This window comes from Oncorhynchus gorbuscha, linkage group LG01, assembly GCF_021184085.1.
Source record: "Oncorhynchus gorbuscha isolate QuinsamMale2020 ecotype Even-year linkage group LG01, OgorEven_v1.0, whole genome shotgun sequence".
Classification (NCBI taxonomy): domain Eukaryota; kingdom Metazoa; phylum Chordata; class Actinopteri; order Salmoniformes; family Salmonidae; genus Oncorhynchus; species Oncorhynchus gorbuscha.
In genome coordinates, this window is record NC_060173.1 from 7,845,220 (window position 1) to 7,850,718 (window position 5,499).

The 5,499-nt window shown below is 52.7% G+C and overlaps 1 protein-coding gene across 2 annotated transcripts in view; it reads left to right on the forward strand.

Annotated features, from left to right (window-relative positions):
* The window catches only part of LOC124032171 (reelin-like), a 338,397-nt gene that overhangs the window by 266,662 nt on the left and 66,236 nt on the right, over positions 1–5,499 (forward strand). The gene's annotated exons all lie outside the window — the stretch shown is intronic.

Sequence of the window (5,499 nt, forward strand, 5' to 3'; positions counted from 1 at the left end):
TTATTGTTCAGTTCATTCAATATTGGTCCTTGGAGCCGGGTTAGATGTAAGAATCAGGAGACGCTGTTGTGCAGATTTACAGCAAGATCGTTATTAAGCTGTTATGAACTGCTGAATGACTTTACTTCCCCCTATCTCTGTATATATATATATATATATATATATATATATATATATATATATATATATATATCTCCCTTTCCTCCATCCTTATGTATATATATATACACTGCTCAAAAAAATAAAGGGAACACTTAAACAACACAATGTAACTCCAAGTCAATCACACTTCTGTGAAATCAAACTGTCCACTTAGGAAGCAACACTACATTTCACATGCTGTTGTGCAAATGGAATAGACAACAGGTGGAAATTATAGGCAATTAGCAAGACACCCCCAATAAAGGAGTGGTTCTGCAGGTGGTGACCACAGACCACTTCTCAGTTCCTATGCTTCCTGGCTGATGTTTTGGTCACTTTTGAATGCTGGCGGTGCTTTCACTCTAGTGGTAGCATGAGACGGAGTCTACAACCCACACAAGTGGCTCAGGTAGTGCAGCTCATCCAGGATGGCACATCAATGCGAGCTGTGGCAAGAAGGTTTGCTGTGTCTGTCAGCGTAGTGTCCAGAGCATGAGACAGGCCAGTACATCAGGAGAAGTGGAGGAGGCCGTAGGAGGGCAACAACCCAGCAGCAGGACCGCTACCTCCACCTTTGTGCAAGGAGGAGCCGGAGGAGCACTGCCAGAGCCCTGCAAAATGACCTCCAGCAGGCCACGAATGTGCATGTGTCTGCTCAAACAGTCAGAAACAGACTTCATGAGGGTGGTATGAGGGCCCGACGTCCACAGGTGGGGGTTGTGCTTACAGCCCAACACCGTGCGGGACGTTTGGCATTTGCCAGAAAACACCAAGATTGGCAAATTTGCCACTAGCGCTCTGTGCTCTTCACAGATGAAGGCCACACACACTACTGGAGGTCACACACACTACTGGAGGTCACACACACTACTGGAGGCCACACACACTACTGGAGGTCACACACACTACTGGAGGCCACACACACTACTGGAGGTCACACACACTACTGGAGGCCACACACACTACTGGAGGTCACACACACTACTGGAGGCCACACATACTACTGGAGGCCACACACACTACTTGAGGCCACACACACTACTGGAGGCCACACACACACTACTGGAGGCCACACACACTACTGGAGGCCACACACTACTGGAGGCCACACACACTACTGGAGGCCACACACACTACTGGAGGCCACACACACTACTGGAGGCCACACACACTACTGGAGGCCACACACACTACTGGAGGCCACACACACTACTGGAGGCCACACACACTACTGGAGGTCACACACACTACTGGAGGCCACACACACTACTGGAGGCCACACACACTACTGGAGGCCACACACACTACTGGAGGCCACACACACTACTGGAGGTCACACACACTACTGGAGGCCACACACACTACTGGAGGCCACACACACTACTGGAGGTCACACACACTACTGGAGGCCACACACACTACTGGAGGCCACACACACTACTGGAGGCCACACACACTACTGGAGGCCACACACACTACTGGAGGTCACACACACTACTGGAGGCCACACACACTACTGGAGGCCACACACACTACTGGAGGCCACACACACTACTGGAGGTCACACACACTACTGGAGGCCACACACACTACTGGAGGCCACACACACTACTGGAGGCCACACACACTACTGGAGGCCACACACACTACTGGAGGTCACACACACTACTGGAGGTCACACACACTACTGGAGGCCACACACACTACTGGAGGTCACACACACTACTGGAGGCCACACACACTACTGGAGGCCACACACACTACTGGAGGCCACACACACTACTGGAGGCCACACACACTACTGGAGGCCACACACACTACTGGAGGCCACACACACTACTGGAGGCCACACACACTACTGAGCCTCATTTGGACTTGTTTTAAGGACATTACATATATTATTATTATTATATTATTTATATATTATATTATATTATTATTATTATATTATTATATATATTATTATTATTATATATTACATCAAAGTTGGATCAGCCTGTAGTGTGGTTTTCCACTTTAATTTTGAGTGTGATTCCAAATCCAGACCTCCATGGGTTGATACATTTGATTTCCATTGATCATTTTTGTGTGATTTTGTTGTCAGCACATTCAACTATGTAAAGAAATAAGTATTTAATAAAAATATGTGTTATATTAGTGTTCCCTTGAATTTTTTTAGCAGTGTATATATGTGTTGTTGTCTGTGTTGAACTGCTTTGCTTTATCTTGGCCAGGTCCCAATTGTAAATGAGAACTTGTTCTCAACTTGCCTACCTGGTTAAATAAAGGTGAAATAAAAAATAACTAAATCCCTCTCTTTATGTCTCTCTACCCCACCTCTCTCTCTGCCCCATCTCTCTCTCTACTTCACCTCTCTCTCTCTACCCCATCTCTCTCTCTACCCCACCTCTCTCTACCCCACCTCTCTCTCTCTCTACCCCACCTCACCTCTCTCTCTCTCTACCCCACCTCTCTCTCTCTCTACCCCACCTCTCTCTCTACCCCACCTCTCTCTCTCTCTACCCCACCTCTCTCTACCCCACCTCTCTCTCTCTACCCCACCTCTCTCTCTCTCTACCCCTCTCTCTCTACTTCACCTCTCTCTCTACCCCTCTCTCTCTCTACCCCATCTCTCTCTCTACCCCACCTCTCTACCCCACCTCTCTCTCTCTCTACCCCACCTCTCTCTCTCTCTACCCCACCTCTCTCTCTCTCTACCCCACCTCTCTTTCTACCCCACCTCTCTCTCTCTACCCCACCTCTCTCTGCCCCACCTCTCTCTCTACCCCACCTCTCTCTCTACCCCACTCTCTCTCTACCCCACCTCTCTCTCTACCCCACCTCTCTCTCTACCCCACCTCCTCTCTCTCTACCCCACTCTCTCTACCCCACCTCTCTCTACCCCACCTCTCTCTCTACCCCATCTCTGTCTACCCCACCTCCTCTCTCTACCCCACCTCTCTCTCTCTCTACCCCACATCTCTCTCTGCCCCACCTCTCTCTCTCTCTACCCCACCTCTCTCTACCCCACCTCTCTCTATACCCCCTCTCTCTCTACCCCACCTCTCTATACCCCACCTCTCTCTACCCCACCTCTCTCTCTACCCCACCTCTCTCTCTCTCTACCCCACCTCTCTCTCTCTCTACCCCACCACTCTCTCTCTCTACCCCACCTCTATCTCTACCACACCTCTCTATCTCTACCCCACCTCTCTCTCTCTCTACCCCACATCTCTCTCTGCCCCACCTCTCTCTCTCTCTGCCCCACCTCTCTCTCTCTCTGCCCCACCTCTCTCTCTCTCTAACCCACCTCTCTCTCTACCCCACCTCTCTCTCTCTCTACCCCACATCTCTCTCTACCCCACCTCTCTCTCTCTACCCCACCTCTCTCTACCCCACTCTCTCTACCCACCTCTCTCTCTACCCCACCTCTCTCTCTACCACACCTCTCTATCTCTACCCCACCTCTCTCTCTCTCTACCCCACATCTCTCTGCCCCACCTCTCTCTCTCTCTGCCCCACTCTCTCTCTCTGCCCCACCTCTCTCTCTCTAACCCACCTCTCTCTACCCCACCTCTCTCTCTCTACCCCACATCTCTCTTTACCCCCACCTCTATCTCTCTACCCCACCTCTCTCTCTACCCCACCTCTCTCTCTCTACCCCACCTCTCTCTCTACCCCACCTCTCTCTCTCTACCCCACCTCTCTCTCTACCCCACCTCTCTCTCTACCCCACCTCTGTCTATACCCAACCTCTCTCTCTCTGCCCCACCTCTCTCTCTCTCTACCCCACATCTCTCGCTGCCCCACCTCTATCTCTCTCTGCCCCACCTCTCTCTCTGCCCCACCTCTCTCTCTCTGCCCCACCTCTCTCTCTCTCTACCCCACCTCTCTCTCTCTCTCTACCCCACCTCTCTATACCCCACCTCTCTCTACCCCACCTCTCTCTATACCCTACCCTCTCTACCCCTCTCTCTCTCTACCCCACCTCTCTCTCTACCCCACCTCTCTCTCTCTACCCCACCACTCTCTCTACCCCTCTATCTCTACCACACCTCTCTATCTCTACCCCACCTCTCTCTCTACCCTACACTCTCTCTCTGCCCCACCTCTCTCTCTCTCTACCCCACATCTCTCTCTGCCCCACCTCTCTCTCTCTGCCCCACCTCTCTCTCTCTGCCCCACCTCTCTCTCTCTCTAACCCACCTCTCTCTCTACCCCACCTCTCTCTCTCTACCCCACATCTCTCTCTACCCCACCTCCTCTCTACCCCACCTCTCTCTACCCCACCTCTCTCTCTACCCACCTCTCTCTACCCCACCTCTCTCTACCCCACCTCTCTCTCTCTCTACCCCACCGCTCTCTCTCTCTACCCCACCTCTATCTCTACCACACCTCTCTATCTCTACCCCACCTCTCTCTCTCTCTACCCCACATCTCTCTCTGCCCCACCTCTCTCTCTCTCTGCCCCACCTCTCTCTCTCTGCCCCACTCTCTCTCTAACCCACCTCTCTACCCCACTCTCTCTCTCTCTACCCCACATCTCTCTCTACCCCACCTCTCTCTCTCTACCCCACCTCTCTACCCCACCTCTCTCTACCCCACCTCTCTCTACCCCACCTCTCTCTCTACCCCACCTCTCTCTACCCCACCTCTCTCTACCCCACCTCTGTCTATACCCAACCCTCTCTCTCTGCCCCACCTCTCTCTCTCTCTACCCCACATCTCTCGCTGCCCCACCTCTATCTCTCTCTCTGCCCCACCTCTCTCTGCCCCACCTCTCTCTCTGCCCCACCTCTCTACCCACCTCCTCTCTCTCTCTACCCCACATCTATCTCTACCCCACTCTCTCTACTCCACCTCTCTCTACCCCACCTCTCTCTCTCTCTACCCCACCTCTCTCTACCCCACCTCTGTCTATACCCAACTCTCTCTCTCTGCCCCACCTCTATCTCTCTCTGCCCCACCTCTCTCTGCCCCCACCTCTCTCTCTGCCCCACCTCTCTCTCCCTACCCCACCTCTCTCTCTCTCTACCCCACATCTATCTCTACCCCACCTCCTCTCTACTCCACCCTCTCTCTCTACCCCACCTCTCTCTCTACCCCACCTCTCTCTACCCCACCTCTGTCTATACCCAACCTCTCTCTCTCTGCCCCACCTCTCTCTCTCTACCCCACATCTCTCGCTGCCCCCACCTCTATCTCTCTCTGCCCCACCTCTCTCTCTGCCCCACCTCTCTCTGCCCCCCACCTCTCTCTCTCTCTACCCCACCTCTCTCTCTCTCTCTACCCCACATCTATCTCTACCCCACCTCTCTCTCTCTAACCCACCTCTCTCTACCCACCTCTCTCTACCCC